Here is a 21,946-nt window from a genome sequence, read left to right as displayed (position 1 = left end):
GTATTGAAATCCTTGGACGGATCCAGAGAGCTACTTCTGCTTTACAGGTCTGATCCCAAACTTTGTGAACGAACTAAAATAATGATATAATATGGAACATATTTGCAAATGCTAGTGGCTTTAGGTCGCACCGACACAGATAGGTCTTATGGCGACGATGGAAAAGGCCTAGGAGTTGGAAGGAAGCGGCCGTGGCCTTAATTAAGGTACAGCCCCAGCATTTGCCTGGTGTGAAAATAAGAAACCACTGAAAATTATCTTTAGGGCTCCCGACAGTGAGATTCGAACCCACTACCTCCCGGATGCAAGCTCACAGCCACGCGCCTCTAACCACGCGGCCAACTCGCCCGGTTATTGTAAATGAAAATAATGATAAGCTTACATGAAATGTCAAACTTATAAGTTTGAAGGTGTGGCTCCCTATCATTGATCTAGCATGAGGGCAACTTCGTAACAGAAATAGTAGTACGAGAGCGGATGTAAGTGTAGGGGACATAATCAGCTCGATTAACTTCGTCCCAAGTAAACTAGGTACGCGGTGAGCGTGATCCATCACAACACACAAGAGACTAATAACACGTCACACACACACACACACACACACACACACACACACACACACACACACACACACACACACACACACACACACACGTGTCAGAGGGTGCGACAGCTACGGCAGGATGAGATCATCCATAACAAAGGACGATAATACCATAAGCCATCTCTTTGACGTGGGTTAGGGTGCCGCAATGTAGCTTTGCATTCTCTTATTCTGAATTCGAAACCAGGCTTGGTGACGAATCGTACGGCTGGTTTGAGGGTTATTCGCAGGGAAAGGATATAGGTATGGGGTCACAGATTTATTTTAACTTCAAGAGATAATACTGCATCAATAATAAACACATACATGTCCGAGGATTTGTGCAATTGGTTCTTATTAACAAGAAAAACCCTCTGTAAATTGAGGAGACCATATTTTTCAATAAATTGGCGAATTCATCAATCCTTTTTTTTTTAAATTTAGCCACTTTTAGTTATATTTTATAACAGTTTAGATAATTTTATGTTCGTGAGTTGGCAACACTGATCGAGCTGGAGAAGGAGTTTTTGATTCAGGATACGTCTATAATTTCGGAACCGTACTTGGGCCGGTATGTTAAAGTTTTAAAATTGAGATAATTTCTAGACCACACGTGGAATGACAGTGTTGAGTGTTTAATGGTAAAGGACGGAGAATCGTACTCAACAGCGAGAGTCGACCTCGATGTGACGTCATGGGGTGATGGAAGTGGTGCCGCCAGCTTGAAGTACTAAAATCGCAGTGCCGCACTGAACACTATTGGTGTAGCTTTGTACTCCAGCGTGGTAGCACATCGTGTGAGGTGCGTTACGTGAATGATTGTGATCCACGAAATATCACTGTAACATTTGTCACAAATAGAAGATAATTATTGCTTTTACTCAAATGAATGAATGAATGAATGATGAATACTGATCTGCATTTAGGGCAGTCGCCCAGGTGGCAGATTTCCTATCTGTTGCTTTCCTAGACTTTTCCTAAATGATTTCAAAGAAATTGGAAATTTATTGAACGTCTCCCTTGGTACGTTATTCCAATCCCTAACTCCCCTTCCTATAAATGAATATTTACCCCAGTTTGTCCTCTTTAATTCCAATTTTATCTTCATATTGTGATCTTTCCTACTTTTATAAACGCCACCAAACTTACTCGTCTACTAATGTCATTCCACGCCATCTCTCCACTGACAGCTCGGAACATACCACTTAGTCGAGCAGCTCTTCTTCTTTCTCAAAATTCTTCCCAACCCAAACTTTGCAAATTTTTTGTAACGCTACTCTTGTCGGAAATCACCCAGAACAAATCGAGCTGCTTTTCTTTGGATTTTTTCCCGTTCTTGAATCAGGTAATCCTGGTGAGGGTCCCATACACTGGAACCATACTCTAGTTGGGGTCTTACCAGAGACTTAATGCCCTCTCCTTTACATCATTACTACAACCCCTAAACACCCTCATAACCATGTGCAGAGATCTGTACCCTCGGAGGTTGATTAAAAGTAGCAATACGAAATATTTTATTTTAGAGAATACATACTTTCCTGCCTTCCAACTATTATTTCTGCTACATCGCAGCGCTTCCGAAAGTGTTTTGTTTGTCTAACACTGTCGTGTGCGATGTCTTTGCTCACTGAAGTTTTGGTGTCGTTTTAGTGATTTTTCTCATTCGATGTAACAGTCCCACCTGATATCAGAAGTGAGGTGTCCGCTAATATCGAGAGACAAAAGGTTTGCAGTATCTCAGCCCATCCCCTTCATGAACATCAGCCACCACCAGCTCCACTGAAATCCAGGAAGAGTTTTCTACAGTCTTGTGTTCCACTTGATTCTGACCCAAAAAAGGCCAGGGTTATGCTATGGAAACAAAGGTACCCAGATCATCCTGAACGTGTTGAAATTGAAGAAAAGTTGCCACCTGGACACGAAGAGGGATGGTGTATATGGAAGTCGTTAAACAGACTGCGGACCGGCGATGCAAGATCTAAGGACAATCTTATGAAATGGGGCACCGTGCATGATGGAGACTCATTGTGCAAATGTGGAGAGGATCAGACTTGCAGGCATCTCTTGCACTGCCGTCTATGTCCAGATTCATGTACAGGGTTGGAATTGGTACTGGCTGGAAACAATGCCATCAATGTAGCCAAATACTGGTCACAACTTGTGTAAATAATGTATATATAATGTGGATATTTTCATAGAATACTTGCTTTCTCCTTTTTGATTTTTATGTATCTTCTTCCATTTGTTTTACTTCATATGCAAATTTGTCAAGTGCTTCATTCATAACTATATACGATTAATTTGATCATGTACATTTTTCATATTCAGTATTGGTATCTCTGACACGAAAAAATAATTATTCGACGTAATTTGAAGAGTTGTCACTTCATGTGCCCTAACTGATTCATAAACGATTATTGGTCCATGGATCATGCTATTTTCCTTATATATAGATATGTATTGGTCCAGGGATCATGCTATTTTTCTTTCAACAAAATACCCGCGCTGGACATATGGACAAACATAATGAGAATTCACAGACATACCACTCCCATTCATCGGTGCCAGCCCTGGACCTCAAGAAAGAAACAAAAGATGGCGCGAGCAGCGGAATGCAACATAATGGTGTCCTGTTTACAGCCCGTAAGTACGTATACATATTTCTCGCTAGTAAGGACGATATTTCTTAATCAACCTCCGATTTGAGACTTTATTTGAGTAAAATCAATTATTATCTTCCATTTGTGACAAATATTACAGTGATATTTCGTAGATCACAATCATTCACATAACCTGTGAGGTGTTACGTGACCCATCACAGTGCATTCAATGCGTATACGGTTAAACAAACCATATAGCAAATATTTAAGAACATCGTATTAACAAGTGTGAAAACTCTTTTCTTCTACAAAATTCACAGCATATGGATACTAAATGGCGTTAAAATGATCGAAAATACAGTCGAGAGGATAAAGCGGTTAGTCATAATTCCAGAAAGTCTTAAATCACCAATGTCGAACGTCAAAAGGCTTATCAAGAGCTTCTCAAAGGAGTTCGAGCTTTATCAGGCGAGCTCCGCGCTACCGGAGCCCACTTGCTCATAACGGCGGAGGATTTCAATATCGCTGCCAGACTGAACTTACACGCTTTAAGCTTCATGAAAACGCATTTCAATATAGAGTATTTTCCCAATGAAGCTTCCATGATTCCGGAGGGCACAGATACAGATTTAACTCTCGATCGAGCCGGGCTGAGTGGCTCAGATGGTTAAGACGCTCGTTTTCTGAGCCCAAGTTGCAAGATTCCACCCTGCCTCAAACCAGTGGAATTTGAAGTTGCTCCGTGTCGGTATATCAACCGGCACGCAAACTAACTCCTGCGAGACAAAATTCTGGCATCTCGGAGTCTCCAAAAACCGTAAAAGTAGTTAATGGGGGGTAAAACCAATAACATTAGTATTATAAACTTTCGCTTCTAACATAACATTGACATCGATCACATTCCACATACCGGCTCATGGCTAAATGGTTAGCGTACTGGCCTTTCGTCCAGAGGGACCCGGGTTCGATTCCCGGTCGGGTCGGGGATTTAACCTTCACTGGTTAATTCCAATGGCTCGGGAGCTGGGTGTGTGTGTGTGTCTTCTTCAGCATTAGAATTCATCACAGGTAGGGCCCCATTCTCATAAACGCGCAGGTCGCCTATGCAGCACTCGACCTCTTCGGAGGCCACACGGCATTATTATATTATATTATATTATATTACATTATTACTTTCCACATACGCCTATATGTTACTTTTCATATTGCACACACACTGTAAGCTTACAACGTGTTTGTCTTCTGGCTCCCTGGTTAAATGGCTAGCGTGGTCGACTATGGACCTGGGGCCCCGGGTTCGATTCCCGGCCGGACCGAGGATTTAAAACTTCATTCGTTAATTCCGATGGCTCGGGGGCTTGGTAAATGTGCCGTATTCATCATTAGAGTTCATCCTAGGTGGGGTCCCATCCTCATAGACGCGCAGGCCACCTACGGTGTCAACTCGAAAGACCTGCACCAGGCCACACGTCATTTTTATTACGAGTTTGTCTTGAAGATGCGTGGTTTTATTTACAACTTTTTTTGCTACTTGCTTTACGTCGCACCGACACATATAGGTCTTATACCGACGATGGGACGGGAAAGGCCTAGGAATGGGAAGGAAGCGTAAGTACAACCCCAGCATTTGTCTGGTGTGAAAATTGGAAACCACGTAAAAACCATGTTCAGGGCTGCCGACAGTGTGATTCGAACACACTATCTCCCGGATGCGAGCTCACAGTTGCGCGCTTCTAACCGCATGGCCAACTCGCCCGGTAAGTATCATTTCATACATATAATAAATGGATACTTATTCCCATAGTACTTACCACGCAGGACGTATTCTACGTCAACCTGTGGCCATGACCCCGACATAGCCCTGTTGGAAATTTTAGTTCATCTGTACTCTGATAAGACAAGTGGTATTCTAATACATTTATTTATTTATTTATTTATTTATTTATTTATTTATTTATTTATATTGGCATCCGTGAAGTGTAATTCCATTTTAATTTCAGGAATAGCACGTATCTAAGTAAAGGCCACGCTGGTTCCTTCCCATTCTGAGCCCTTATTAGCCGAAGAAATCACAATGCGAAACAGATTGTCTGTCAGTCTCTTAACAGCCTTAGAAGTGAAGTTGGTAGATCAAAAGTAAACTTCCAGTAGTTGAATACTCTAGCTAAAACCAAACAAGCTTGTATTTCTACGTGACTATGGATAATCGTGAACACGCCGCTTCTCACATCATGGTTATCCAAGTGGAACTCTAATATTTATCACCTGACACATACGCATGCGATTCAACCACTGATCCTTCACTAGTTATCTATTCAGAATCGATGTCATGAACTCTCTATATTACTCGTGCCACGGCCAATCATTTGGAAACCTGAATCATGTGTTCTATTCTTGTCCATTACATCGAGCCCATCAAGAGGCTACAGCAGTTACAGCATCCAATTCCGATAAACATTCAGCGCCCTCCGGCTTCAAGAGAGTTCTACCAAATGAATGGAGAGTAGCTACAGTAGCTCCTGTGTACAAAGGAACGGGAGATAAACATAAAGCGCATAATTACAGGCCAGTCAGCTTAACGTGTGCTGTATGTAAGCTCAGGGAAATTTTTCATTCTGATTATGTTACAACACGTTTGCGAAATTACCAACTGGTTTAACAGAAGGCAGTTGGGGTTTAGCATTGAATTATTCCAGTGAGGCTCGATTCTGGTAAGATATAGCAGATACTTTAGATTCAGAAGGTCAAAGTGACTGCATTGCTATTCCAATTGACATATTCCTGGCTTTTCATAGGGTAAAGCAATGGAGGCTACTAACGAAATTGAGGACTATTGGACTCGACAAAGGAGTGACTGAAAGGATGAGTAATTTCTAGGAAACATAATTATAGTAGGTGAAGCTTTATCTGATCCTATAATGATAAGGAGGGTGGTTCCGCAAGGCAGTATTATTCGAACTTTATATACTCGTATATATCAGTAACGAAACTGAACCACATACGAGGCTTTTTGTGGATGATTTTATAGAGTATAGAGTAATAAATAGTTTATAGGATTGGTAGCAACTGCAAAAAGAGATAGACAGTAGACAATGGCACGACGGTAAACCAGATAATAACTCAGGTTATAAGATTCACCAAGAGGAAAGTTCTCTCAATTTTAATTATTGTATTGATGGAGAGGAAGCACCTCATAGGGATAACTATAAGAGCCTAGGTGTTAATTTATAAGGAAAGAGCTTCGTTGGGACAATCACAGAAAAACGGGGTTATAAAAGAAAGGGTTACAGAACTCTCCTATGATTATGGCGATATGTAGGGGGTTATAGTAGGGATGTAAGGTGATAAGCCTCCGTGGCTCAGGCGGCTGCGCGTCGGCCTTTCACCGCTGGGTTCCGTGGTTCAAATCCCGGTCACTCCATGTGAGATTTGTGCTGGGCAAAGCGGAGGCGGGACAGGTTCTTCTCCGGGTACTCAGGTTTTTCTTGTCATCTTTCATTCAAGCAACACTCTCCACTATCATTTCATTTCGACTGTCAGTCATTAATTATTGCCCCAGAGGAGTGCGACAGGCCTCGGCAGCCGGTACAATTCCTATCCTCGCCGCAAGATGGGGCTTCATTCATTCCATCCCTGACCCGGTCAATGACTGGAAAAAAAGGTTGTAGGTTTTCATTAATTTCAGTAGAGATGTAAGATACAAACTCTGTGTAGAAAGTCAAGAATAACGGCCGAAAGGATTCGTGGTGCTGACCACATGTCATCTCGTAATCTGCAGGCCTACGGGTTCAGCAGCGGTCGTTCTGTAGGCCTAGGACCTTCGGGGCTGTTGCGCTATGGGGTTTGGTAAGGATGTAAAGAAGAGGGCGTGTAAGTCACTGATAAGACCTCAATTACAGTATGGTTCCAGTGTACGGAACCCTCACAAGGATTACTTGATTTGAGGTCTGGAAAAGATCCAAAGGAAAGCAGCATGACTTGTTCTGGATGATTTCCGACAAAAGAGTAGTGATACGAAAATTTTCCGATCTTTGGGCTGGGAAGACTTGGGAACAAGGAGACGAGGTGCTCGACTAAGCGGTATGTTCCCAGTTCTATCAGCGGAGAGATGGCATGGAATGACGTAAGTAAGCAAATACGCTAGGATGGAGATTTAAATGTAGTAAAGATCTTAATATAAATACTGCAGGATGTGCCCATTTGACCTGAGGTGAAGTTGGATTTTTTTTTCTAGGGGCTTTACGTCGCACCGACACAGATAGGTCTTATGGCGACGATGGTATAGGAAAGGCCTAGGAGTTGGAAGGAAGCGGTCGTGGCCTTAATTAAGGTACAGCCTGTTGTGAAAATGGGAAACCACGGAAAACCATCTTCAGGGCTGCCGATAGTGGGATTCGAACCTACAATCTCCCGGATGCAAGCTCACAGCCGCGCGCCTCTAGGTGCACGGCCAACTCGCCCGGTAAAGTTGGACTTCAAGAGGAGAAATTGTCGAAAACATTCGTTTATATGATGACGATTTAGGGGCTGCCTGGCCGAGGCGGTAAAGGCGTACTCGGTTCGTCCGGAAGGACGTGGGTTCGAATCCCCGTCAGGAAGTCGTAAAATTTAAGAAACGAGATTTTCACCTCCGGAGGTGCATATGGCCCTGAGGGTCACTCAGCCTACACCAAAAATGAGTACCAGGTTAATTCCTGGGGGCAAAGGCGGCCGGGCGTAAAGCTAACCACTCTACCCCATCACGTGCCGAGGTTAACAATGGTGGAAGCCTTTACCTTCCACTCCTCCAAGGGCCTTCATGGCCTGTACGGAGGTGACTTTGCTTTGCTTTGTTTTGCTGACGATTAAGGGATCGGAATACTATACCAAGGAAGGTTTTCGATAATGTTTCAACATTTGTTAATCATTTAAGAGAAGACTAAGTAAGCAATTGATAGGGAATCTATTACCTGAGAGTCAGCCCTTAGTTGCAGGTCAGCGGTGATTGAGTCAGTATGTCTGCAGTGACTCCCTTCCGAGCCATACATAGTGTGTATCATCAATTGTCTTCCCTGCATTACACCGTTCAGCGTCGCAGTCAGTATTCTCCACCAGTACCTCCTGTCCAGAGAAGCGCTTTCCTGGAATTACGTGGACTATGACAGACCTACGTTCACATAAGAGCTAAATCAATTGATTCACGCTTCGAGTAAAACGGGCGTCGTACTCATAGTTAATAACTTACGTTGTAACTGAACTTCTCTACTTTTCTTCCGTTTAGTAAATTGTGGTCGAAGTAGGAATATATCACGATATTTCACACAGAGTGTATTTTCTAAGGTGAGACAGAGAAAGGAGAAAATTATTTCTGTCAGACAGGATCAGGATGGTGTCACGTCGTTCTCTCGGTAGGTGGCGTTGAATTCGGAAGTACTGTGTCGCATAACTCGCACAATCCCGTTGGGGCCGGGCTGAGTGGCTCAGACGGTTAAGGCGCTGGCCTTCTAACCCCAACTTGGCAGGTTCGATCCTGGCTCAGTCCGGTGGTATTTGAAGGTGCTCAAATACGACAGCCCCGTGTCGGTAGATTTACTGGCACGTAAAAGGACTCCCGCGGGACTAAATTTCGGCACCTCGGCGTCTCCGAAGACCTTAAAAAAGTAGTTAGTGGGACGTAAAACAAATAACATTATTATTATTAATCCCGTTGGATAAGCCGCTGCCTGCCAACCTGGCCATCCGACTCTCTCAAATATCCAAGGTCAAAAAATATGTTTTGTTTACCACGGTCAGAATTGTATTTTATTTTATTTTTTACAATTTTTGCTTTAGGTCGCACCGACACATATGGGTCTTATGGCGACGATGGGATAGAGATGGCCTAAGAGTGGGAAGGAAGTGGCCGTGCTTTAATTAAGGTACAGCCCCAGCATTTGCCTAGTGTTAAAATGGGAAACCACGGAAAACCATTCTCAGGGCTGCCGACAGTGGGGTTCGAACCCACTATCTCGCGAATACTAGATACTGACCGCACTTAAATTTTATTTCTAAGGTCTCCTTCGGTACTTACAAGTATACTAAAGTGCCCATTTTATCTCCAGTAGTATAGACTGGCGAGGTTATGAGATCCATAAGGCCAAGCAGCAAACCTACCACAACCGATCCATCTGTTGGGAAAGACGTTGTCGATGGCCGCATGTGTATTACGAGCGAAATGTGCAGGATAGGCACCGAACAAAAATTATGTGATTTCTCCTCTCTGCCAAGCAAACTTCCATCAGTAGTAGTCAAAATGCTTCGTGGAGAAAGTGAACGAAGACTTCGTCATAATAACGGGCGTCAATAGCGGGATGATGTGCTTTATGTGACGCACACGGCGAACGGAGCGGCGCCGAAGCTTGTTCAGTCCTCTCCTGCCAACTCTTATATTAGGGCACGACACTACGTAACAGTCTGTGCATGACCTAATAAAATAACTACGAACTGGACTATACAGGTAACTGGACTTAAAATCCGATTAAGATTTCCAAAGCTCCCCTAACAAGGAACTCTTCATATTAAATTCAGCCTAAGTCTCCGAATTGTGGAGTTCGCTATTACATAGACTAGGAGCACTTTAATAGTTCTTATGAAATAAGTTTTTGTACCCAATAGCTTTGGATCTGCTGAGCTCGGAAGCCTTCAGTCGGAAATCTTAAGTCATAAAATCTTGGATAATGGTCTCCATATATCTTGGAAGTTGGTCTAAGCCTAGAACTGCCAAGTACAATAGCTCACAAACGTCCGTAGCAATCAGCCCATTCTTTATCGAATAATCCCGTGAGATGACGTTACATATTGCGTTCAATGCATAATGGCACTATGAACATTTCGGTCCTTTTTTTCTTTTTTTTCTTTTTTTTACTCACAGACTTCATTGTGGTAATTGTATGGCCGCTAAGTATTAATTTGTTCGAGTACACTTTAGACGTGCGAGAAATGTTTAGGAGGAGCTGAAACCCAAAAAATCAATACTTTCCGCACTTTTAGATTTTCATCCCAGCAAAATCTAGAACTTCTTTACTAAGTTCGCGAATCAAAAATTATCTGTCCTAACTTACGGTTGTGAGACTGGACTTTGGGAAAACAAGCACAATCAACATTAGAAGCTGCTGAAATGTGGTTCTGGAGAAGACTGACAGGGACGAGTTGGACAGAAAAAAGACTAATATCCAAATCTTGAATGAATTTAATGAGAAACGGACCTTAATTTATTCAATAGAGCAGAGGAAAGCTAAATTTCTTGGACACGTCCTACGACATGACACCATTCTCCAGAATGTCTTAGAAGGAAAGGTCCTAGGAAAGAAGTCGAGAGGAAGACCGCGTCTCTCATATCTAAGGAACATAATCACTAAGATGGGTTTTGCTTCCTATGTCACGACGAAAAGGACTGCTGAAGACCGTGGGATGTGGATGCAGCGACAAGGCTTAGCCTTTAGATACTAGATGAATGGAGAACCATAATTTGGAGGATTACAAAGTAATAAAATAATAATAATAATAATCGTATGGCCTCAGCTACCGTTTGCAGACATTTCGATTTGACGCCATCTGGCTGTCTGCTCGTCAATTTCGACGTTCCGGTTTACTCTGTCTGCCATCTAGCGGACCTAGAGTAAACCGGATCTCTCTTGGGCGTCTATGGCTGAGATTTAATTAATTTTGTCGGGTAAATACCAAATGTATCACCAGAGATCTTTTACATGCCGACATCGTACGACATGGAGTGTCGAATGGACTTTTTTCCGCCCTTCAAAAATCCGACTACCTCTGCCGGGTTTGAACCCGCTATCTTGGGATCCGGAGGCCGACACTCTACCACGGACCCACAGAGGCAGCTATTACAAAGTAATAGTATAATATTTCTCAATTTGCCCAATGCTTCGTTAAAAAGACCACATTTTTAAACAAATACACAGGAAAAGCTGTGCTTTCTGCGAAGTAGTAAGAAGAGCTTCAGTCATTAGATCGTTCATAACAAATAATGATCACTTAGAATATGGATGTTTGTTGATTGCTCAGCCCGGAGGCTGGTTTGGACCGCATTAGCTCCAGCATCAGAAGATAAAGGTGGCCCAGTATCACTGAAGAGGCATACTAGGGAAATGAGAAGTACGGTAGGTTACCGTTCCTTTGCTCACTGAGCCAAAAGTTACTATTACACCTCAGTCTGCAAGCCCACTGAAATGCTCGCACCAACTGACCCCATGAGCGACATTTTCATACCATTCATAAAAGGGACTGGCTGGATAAGGAATGGCATTAATAGCATCACACATCCCTCGGTCACTTTCATGTTGTTAGGTTAGGTTAGGTTAGGTTAGGTTACGTGTGATCAGCGTGAGATTAAGCCCTGCCAGGGTATGAGGTTAGCCTAGCTTAACTTAGCCGAGTTACCCTCACAGGATCGGGTCTTCAGGCGCGGGTGGAAATGGATGTGCTAGAACCCGTGAAAATGCACTACTTCTCTATATATCAATCTATATTAACATCAGTTCGGCATCAGAATCGCTGATAGTTTTGAATTCATGAAAGAAGTACCCGTAGTCGTCTCCAGCTTAAAGCAGTGTATTGCCAAATCATTTTCCTCTCACTGTAGTACGCCGTCAGCCTTGTGTTTAGGGCCTTTCGCCACAAACCAGGTCGTCACCGGTACAACCAGTCACAGTTAACTTGTCACGTGACTGATCACGTGGTATAGTCCCTGGTATGAGAGCGCATACACTAGGGGTAAAACCTTACTCTTTCTGCCCTGTTAATCATTAAAATAGTGATTTATAGTTGTTTTATAACTGTTGAGTTTGAATCAATGTCACTAACCATACAGTTTAGGGACCCTACTTACTGATGCGATGTCTTACAGTTACTGTTAATCTTTCATGTTGGCACAGTGTAGTCATGTAAGCCCACCATCCATAATCCTTTCTGCTGCAGGATTTCTATGCCTGTTGCTTGCCAAAATTAGCATCTTCTCGTCCGCATTGGGATCAAAATATAGTAGCCATCTCTGTCAATCCGCAATTACTTTGTTTTTTTCATCAATGTCTCGCAGATAGTGAATGAATTTTGGCTCTGGAGGCAAACGAGATCTACGAACTTTACATTATGTCCTTTTAACCTTTGCCATCCCATGCCCGAGTTAACTCGGATGTCAGCATCTTTCCCCCTGTCCCAAACACGATTTATTTTTTTGCTACTTCTTTTACGTCGCACCGACACAGATAGCTCTTACGGCGACGATGGGATACGAAAGGGCTAGGAGTGGGAAGGAAGCGGCCGTGGCCTTAATTTACAGCCCCAGCATTTGCCTGGTGTGAAAATGGGAAACCACGGAAAACCACAAACACGATTTTTTTGCTAGGGGCTTTACGTCGCACCGACACAGATAGGTCTTATGGCGACGATGGGATAGGAGAGGCCTAGGAGTTGGAAGGAAGCGGCCGTGGCCTTAATTAAGGGACAGCCCCAGCATTTGCCTGGTGTGAAAATGGGAAACCACGGAAAACCATCTTCAGGGCTGCCGATAGTGGGATTCGAACCTACTATCTCCCGGATGCAAGCTCACAGCCCAAACACGATTTAACTCCGATTTCAAGCACTGCACTATTCTCCACTTCCGAGTCCAGTCTGAAGCTGTAGTTTTGTTCTTCATCACGTGCTCTGTTCAGACGACGGACAATTCCTAAATCGCCTTACCGTATTTTGACAATAAATATCTGCCTTGTGCTTTACTTTCACAGCTGTCTTCTGAGATGAGCGTGCAGAAGTGTAAAGAAAGCATGAAGGAAGATTATATTTTAGAAATTTTAGAGAATAATGACGAACCTGACTTTTATGAGTATAGTGACGATAAGTTGTTGTAGAACAAGCTGTAAACATTTGTCAAGTTCTGGTAAAAGTGTCAAGAGAAAACTATTGCTAATGTTGTCGTACCATGACTGTCCAGTAGCTAATACAAGTTATTTTTAGCCTGTTTCAACCATAGTCGAAACATCAAGAAAATTCTGGTATGGGACCTTTATAAGGTTTAAAAAAACTTGGGAGTGAAAAGGTTAAGAGATTTTGCTTTGGGTAATTTGACATTTGTCTCGCTGCATACAAGTCGACAATTTTGCAGTATCACAGATGTTGCTTCCTTCGAAGTAGTGACAATCTGCTTCATATTATCAACACATTCCGTTGCATGCACTCTTCTCCAACATTGGACATGTTTTATGTGCTCTGAAGGTTGTTCAATCCATCTGAGACTGCCATGGGACAACGTCACGGTGGATAACACTCCCCAGGTGTAACGTGTGGCATTACACTCCCTGAACCTGTGTTCAGGAAAGGCCTAGGAGTTGGAAGTGGCCGTGGCCTTAATTAAGGTACAGCCCCAGCATTTGCCTGGTGTGAAAATTGGAAACCACAGAAAAAGTCTTCAGGGTTGCCGACAGTGGGAATCGAACCCACTCTCTCCCGGATGCTAGCTAAGAAAAAAGTCCATTCGACACTCCATGTCGTACCATGTCGGCATGTGAAACATCTATGGTGGGTGACATATCTGGTGTTCACCCGACAAAACAGCCGTGGACGCTCAAGAGAGACCGTTTACTCCGCCATCTGGTAGCCCTGGAGAAAATGGAGCGTCAAAGTTGACGGACAAGCAGCTAGATGGCGTCAAATTAAAATGTCTGTACATTGCAACTGAGGCCATAAGATTATTATTATTATTATTATTATTATTATTATTATTGTTATTATTATTATTATTGTTACGGAGTTATCCGTGGTAGTTAAAGGTGAAAGAAGGTGCTGGGATGAATAGGTCTCAATCTACGAAATTAAAGTTAATTTAAAATTTAACAAGGTTATATTTTCTTTTCAAGATCAATAAATAACAAATATAACAGGTACACAGTAGCCTAGCAACCAATCAAGAATGTACAATTACGGTAGTTACAGGATTTGGGCTCTGAGACCCAGACACACAATTCTTGAGCAATTAGCCCAACTTTACTCGAATATACAAGATCCAACAAAAGGGGGAGAAAACCCCTATCATGCCCGGGGGCACTTACTCCCAATTACACAGTAAAGCCTCCTCGAGGCACACAGAAACCTTTTTTGAAAGAGCAACCCGCTCTCAAAGTTCCAGCCTATCAAAGGCCACACCAAACTCAACTTTCAAGCTGACCTCCAAACACATGAAAACAGGGGTAAAAATACCCAACCTACTGAGGCCTATTAAGTAAAGAAACAGGACAATTACATGGCCTCCAAAATACCAACTTGAGAGGAGGCGAAACCGCACTCCAAATACGCCTTAATGCAAGGGATAATCCCATACTAAAGAGGTGACTTATATAAGAAAACGATTTACATTCCATTAGAAGGGAAGAAATGGTAGTGAAAATAAGTTCACCTCAAAGCAATATGAGTGGGAGCTCGAGACGGTTAAGCACACTCTCTCCCCATATGTAGTTACAGAGGCAGAATTTAAATCAAGAGTCTTTTACATTTTAGAGGAAAGTTACATGGTAGAATGTTTCGAACCCGCCTCCAGGGTTAAACTGCTGAGCTGGCAAGAAAATAAGTTATAAGACGGCCATTACCTGGTAGTTGAACTGCTGCCCGAAGAAAGAGGCGCTTCCCGCCCCCTGCTACATAATTTACACACGGATAGATGTTACTGAAGTGGCGCAGAGACCCGAAAATTAGCAGTTTATATACCCTCGCGGAACATTCGAGACCTTTCAGGAATGATAACACCCGCCCACAATCATTTATTGGCTAACAACGAAAACCCCTACACCAGATGAAGAAGAAACACATTATTGGTGGAAAATTAGAGAAATTCGGGATTGGAAAATTCAAAACAAGGGGAAAGAGCAGGGTTATACAGCCAACCTAAACAATGACTGAAAGAAATTTAACAAAGAACAAACTTTTGAACACAAAATTTCTCCAAAAAAACAGTTCTTTCACTTCGCACTAGGGTGCACCATTGTAGTCCTTCAGTAGTGCCATCTAGAAGAGAATGTTCACACTTCTTACTGCAGGCAAAACAAAACTACATCGAAAACGACACAGTTCAGAACACTTCAAAATTTACAAGTAGGGACGTCTTCTGAGAAACTTGAGAATTAGCACTGTAGTTAAAGTTCAGGCTTCCTCCAGTAGAGGAGTTTCAACTGGCGCAAGGTTTGAATTAGCGGCGCGGAGGTGTACCGCCCGGTACAATTATTATTATTATTATTTATTATTATTATTATTATTATTATTATTATTATTATTATTTATTCATTCAACTTCGCTAATCGGCCAACTAGAGACCACGATAAGACTCACATATTCTGGCATTTGTCCATTTTTCGCTTGATCAACATGATCTTCATTAGCTCACTGTGCTTAGCAAGACGTTCTTCTGTCCATTTAGCACAAGTTGCCCGTTTTTCGTCCCGGAAAGTCCCTAAAGTCTTGATGGCTGCTCTGAAAAGATTTCAGTTTTGTGTATGTTCTGCTTGTATGCCCAGTTCTTTAAGATCTTTCTTGACATTAACGTACCATGGCATTGCCGTTTGTGGTTTTAAGTCAAATGTACTGAAGATACGTTTCATCCATCGAGAGTCGATCATCCGTTGTATATGACCGTAGAAGGGAACTCTGCCTTTACGCATTGTGTCCGTGATCTTCTCCATCTTAGAGTATACTTCTTGCCTGGATTTTCTAATGTAGATGCCATTTTTGTAGTTTGGGCCAAGTATGGTGTGTAGGATCTTTCTTTCTTTCCTCTCTAAATCCGCAAGCAAACATTTACCGGACAAGATAAGGCATTCAGGTGCATACAGCGATAGTGGTTTGATGGCAGAATTGTAGTGACGAATTTTTGTGTTCAGAGAAAAGCACTTTTCGTTATGTTGCGGGCGGTTTGGAAAGTGATTTCCATTTCCTGGATTCTTGCTGCTATGGCCTTTGTCAAGTCCATTTTGCTGGATCCATTCCCAAGCATATTTACACATATTAACACGGTTTATCATTCCATATTTGGTGTTTAGTTACGCCGTATCATCTTTGATGTTCGACATTATTTCTGACTTTTGAAAGGAAATTTGTAAACCTGTTTGTTCTGCTACTTCAACACATGGATCTGTTCTGTTGCACTTTCTAAATTTTCTGTCATCAGGGCTATATCATCAGCAAACGCTAAGCAATCTATTTCCACTCTGTTTTCCTTTGTCCCAATCCTTATGGGTTTGTAAAGGTTTCTTTCTTTTATCGTCTTTCGCCACTCCTGTAGTACCTTCTCAAATATGCAGTTGAACAAAAGAGGTGACAGCCCATCCCCTTGTCGAACGCCTGTCTTGATCTCAAAGGGTTCAGAGATACATCCTTGGAAATTTACTTTGGATTTGGTAGTAGATAGCGTTCCCGTTCTTATCGTTAGCAGTTTCTCATCGACTCCCATTTCTGCAACTATCTTAATCTTAAGCAACACATCACGGTCGATGGAGTCTTATGCTTTCCTGAAGTCTACAAATGTCGATACATAGGTTTTACCTCTCAGCACGTGATACCTTATTATGGCTTTTAGGTTAAGAATTGTTCTGCACTTGATCGGCCTTTCCGAAAATCTGCCTGGTATTTTCCGAGTTTTTGTTCAACTTGCTGTTCTAGTCTTTCAAGGATGGATAGTGACAGGATCTTGTAGGCTACTAACAGAAGAGAAATACCACAGTAATATTTCACATCTCTTATATTTCCCTTTCTTGAGTAAAGGATGGATCAAAGCTACCTTCCAGTCCTCTGGTAGTTCTTTTTCCCATATATCCACAACGGTTTGGTGTAGGATGCGAATTGCTTCTTCCGGTGCATGTTTACACAGCTCCGCAATCATGGAGTCTTCACCAGGAGCCTTGTTACTTTTCAGTCTCTTTATTTGGCGTTTGATTTCATCGCGAGTTGGTGGAGAAGATGGCAGGTTTTGGCTCTCTGGTCTGTTTAATTTGATGGGGTTGGCATGTTTTTCACAGTTTAGAAGTTCGTTAAAATACTTCGCTAAGAGTATTATTATTATTATTATTATTATTATTATTATTATTATTATTATTGCATTCCGGCCTTCTAAGGACCACGTTACAATTTCAATTCTTCCTCCTTTCCTTTTCTTCCAGTATTCTTTCATTGTTTCACTGTGCTTTTTCCTGTCTTCAGTCCACTTTGTGCCTGTTTTCTTTTCCTTCCTCCCTTGGAATCCTTCCATTTGTAAGGCTTTCTTCCTAAAAATCTTTCTTTCCAATAATTCTTCTTCTCGTATGTTCCTTTCCAGGTCTTTCTTGACTTCTTGAATCCATGTGGTAGTTGATTTCTTTTCCCAAAGGTACTTGAAGATTTGTTTAGTTAGTCTATTGTCATCCATTCTGTAAATGTGTCCAAGAAATAGCAATCTCCTTTTTCTTATTGTTTCTGATATGTTTTCTATGTTCTGGTAAATTTCATTGTTACTTCGTAATTTCCAAAACTCTGCAATTCTTAGAGGACCTAATATTTTCCATGTAATTCTTTCTAATATTTCTAATTTATCGAGCTTGTAGTTCAGTGCTAGACATTTGCTGGCATAAATGCATTCTGGTTTCACTACTGTGTTGTAGTGCTTTATTTTAAGTTTTCTTGATAAGCACTTTTTGTTATAAGTATTCTTAGTTATACCGTAAGCTCTTTCCATCTTTTGTATCCTCTCCCCTATAGCAGATTTTTCTAAACCATTTTCTTGAATTGTCTCACCTAAATATTTGAATTTCTTTACCTTTTCTATTTAACCAATATCCGTTACTAAAAACTTTGGGGCACTTTTTATATTCGTCAAAAATTGTTTTCTCGGCAGAGATTCTAAAGCCTGTCATGTTGGCTGTCTTTTCAAGGAGATTGACTTGCATTGCTGCATCTGTAAGGCTTTCTGAAAGTATGGCAAAATCATCTGCAAATGCTAGGCAATTTATTGCAACAACTTTGTTCTTCTTCGCCAGCATGAGTGGCAATATTTTGGATTCCTTCAGTTTTCATTCCAAATTCTTACAATTTTATTATTCTTATGCTTATTATTATTATTATTATTATTATTATTAATATTATTCAGAGATAGCTGCCTCAGTAAATTATACTGATATTTTTAGTCAAAACATTATTGAAACATCGTTTGAAAAATCTAATTATGAAGTATCTTCACAGTAAACCTTGTACAAAGGAAGCTATTCCTTTTCGGACTTTCTCTCCAACAAGTTTGGCGGATGCAGAGTGGGTCTTCGCCCACAAGTGGTCACGGATGTTCTGTGGTCCGACAGCTCTGCACTCCGACCGGCCAACCGAGCAGAGGAGGAGTGGCCACGTCTCTACCGTATTCTACTGTATTCGGGAAACGGAGAGGGCTGGTTCCCATCGTCGGCTGTCCTCAGAATGGTTTTCCGTGGTTTTCCATTCTCCTGCACTAAGACGAATATCGGGACAGTTCCTAGTATAGGCCAAGGCACCAACCCACTCGCCTTCACCGCACATCTCCTTCTCCTGGTCTGAGAGAAGGTGTCACGATCTAGCAGACCCGCCTCCCCCATCAGGGGTGGAATAAAAATACTGAGTAGTTATAGTAGTCTCTAACAACATTCGCTGCAAACAGTGCTAGACGCTGCTTGCCATTTTCCTGACATAACAGAAGAACTCAGTGTACTGGATCAATATATACGAAAGAGCACTATAATAGTTTATTTCAAAGGGCCTTAGTACAGGACGAGGTGCCAAAAATTTGACGGAGAGAGAAATGCATTTTTTTTTATTTTTTGTCCAGAATTGCAGGTGACCCAAAGATAAGAAATTATGTGCTACATACGGTTGTTCGCTCAGTTTTTGTGTCAGGAAGGGTACATTATTAGTGCATAAAAGGAGAGCAATCCCCATTCAGGCCATGAGGGAACCTCCATACTAAGTTAACTCTATGACTGGCCACCATCGTCAACACAAGAAATGATCACGAGGTTAATTCCTGAAGGGCAGAGAGTTCAGCACACGGCCATGTGTCTCAACAAGTGCAACAAGTATCGCTTCTAATTTTCTCTACTTCTGGTGGGGAATCGAACCATCGTTCTTCCGGATGAATTGAGAATTCGGAATGTCGAGATAATTAACCAGGTCCCCTACATACCGCCACTTTAGGTTTTATAACACGGTAGCAGAGGCCATACGATTATCATTATCGTTATTATTATTATTATTATTATTATTATTATTATTATTATTATTATTATTATCTGCCTGCTGTCATTTATTGATGGATACAGTACTTTTGCATCCATCTCTTGGCACAGGCCAGAGTAAAATGTAGCTTCCACCGAAGTCCCAATCAACATCCATGGCTGTGACAATATGGAAGTTGCTGAGGTATGGGTAGTGCTCAGTAATGACATTCAGTGCATCTGAGTGTTATGAAAGGTGCTGCTCATAGGATCAGTCTTGCTGCAATAGTACTTTCTGACCCAGTGAGGAAAGCAATGGCAAACTACCTCACTCCTCATCTTGCCTAGTACGCCTCATTTTGGTGCTGCCATTGGTTTTTGGGGTTTCCTTATAACCGCATAACCTTTTGGTGGTGCTATTTGAGGATCCAATCAGCCTCTGGGCTGATGACCTAACAGACACATTATTATTATTATTATTATTATTATTATTATTATTATTATTATTATTATTATTATTATTATTATTATTCTGCGAGAATAGGTCAGTTAGGACCACACGGAATCAATATTTGTTGAGCTTTCCTTCTTGCCCAGTAGTTCATTTTTATCGATTGTTGTAATTTATCGTCCTTCGTCCAGGTACGTCGTGTTGGTTTCTTCTCGTATTCCTCAAATTCCCTTGTGTGGACAATTTTCCTGATTACATTTCTATCCTGAAGATTTAGTGATCCTAATTCAGTGAGGTCTTTCTCTACTTGCTTACCATTTTGATCTCGTACGTTTGATCTAAAACTTTGTGTAGTTGAAAAGTAAGTCTGTTGTTATTCATTCTTTGCAAATGGCTTATACATTAAATTCGTCGCAGTCTTATTGTATCAGTAAGATTAAATATTTTTAAACATATTTCCGAGTTGCGTTCGGGTAATGTAATCAATTTTTAATTTTTGGCCCTATCGTTTTTCTCGCGAATTTCCTTTGTTTAATCTCTAATGTATCGCTCCTTTAAATTATTATTACCACAGAAAACAGAAGAGGTCTGACCCTTCAAAGAATGAGGATATTTGTAAAAGAAAGGGCCATAAAAGATACTCTAGGCCTCCATAGCCCGCCTTCGTAGCGTAACGGTTAGTGTTATTACCTGCCGTCCTCGGAGGCCTGGGTTCGATTCCCGGTACTGCCAGAAATTTAAGACTGGAAGGAGGGCTGGTATGTGGCCCAAATGGTACATGCAGCTCACCTCCAATGGTGGTGTGCCTGAAAAGAGCTGCACCACCTCGGGATGAGGACACGAGTTTACTATAGTCCGACTCGTTGGCTGAATGGTCAGCGTACTAGCGTTCGGTTCAGAGGGTCCTGGGTTCGATTCCCGGCCGGGTCGGGGATTTTAACCTTCATTGTTTAATTCCAATGGCCCGGGGGCTGGGTGTTTGTGCTGTCCCCAACATCCCTGCAACTCGCACACCACACCTAACACTATCCTCCACCACAATAACACGCAGTTACCTACACACGGCAGATGCCTTACAAGGGCTGCACTCGGCTAGACATAGCCACACGAAATTAGAAATTAGACGCCTCGATAACCTAATATCGTTGAGGAAAGGATAGGACAAGAATTCGTCAAAAGAGGTAGGACAAAAATATGAAAGTGAGGAGTCTGGCACAAGTAAGTGGAAGCCATGCCGGACTCAGATCGTGGACTCTCGATTCCCAACTCAGTCTCCCAAATTGAGAGGCCCTGAGGGTGGTCATAAAATTCTAAAGGCTCAGGAACTGGGTAGCAACACATAATGTGTGGTTTGTTCTGATCAGTGTATGTGTCTCTAAGGAACTGTATACGCCTGCCATAAAATAAATACAGTACTAGAGCGCACCACTACTCCCTACTACCTGGTCCCAGAGTGAGGCTAAGAAAACTGTTCCCTTTGGGATGACCACGGAAACTGGTACTCCCTGGGGATCGATAGCATTACTTCTGATGTCCTCTGAGGACTCTCCATTCTGCCTCAATCCCGACCGCTCCACTAACTCTAGTTTATACTTTCCATATTCTAGTAGTTGCCTTTATCTTTTCGACTTTGCAAAAAATTTATTTCTATTTAATTAATGATGAATATTATGCTTTCCTTTCATGTTGGATTATAACGTGTGTCTCCTACAAAGACCAACTGAATTTTTCTCTCAAATATTTAAGAATTAGGCGATGAAATAAGGTACTCCCGGATAAGAGTTTCCACAGAGTCGAGCATTATCTATCATCTGCCATATATATTATTTCAGTAGTATAGATCGCTTTTGCGGCACTCACAAGTAACCGATCGTGACAAACGGGCATTCGTTACTCAAGACGTTCTTGATGAAATTAAGTTAGAATTTCCCACACAAGTCGCTGAACACAAACTATGTAAAATATGTGGAATATTATAATTACTTGGAAAATCTTTTTCTATTGTCAGTTTTGTGACAGAATTTACGAACAATCTGCTTATACATTAGTGGTGATAAAACGTATGGCGTTCGTTATTGTGAGCGAAGAG

The sequence above is a fragment of the Anabrus simplex genome, chromosome 4 (genome assembly GCF_040414725.1).
Source record: "Anabrus simplex isolate iqAnaSimp1 chromosome 4, ASM4041472v1, whole genome shotgun sequence".
In the NCBI taxonomy this organism is placed as follows: domain Eukaryota; kingdom Metazoa; phylum Arthropoda; class Insecta; order Orthoptera; family Tettigoniidae; genus Anabrus; species Anabrus simplex.
The sequence above is the reverse complement of the archived record's forward strand: the minus strand, read 5'-3'. Positions refer to the sequence as shown.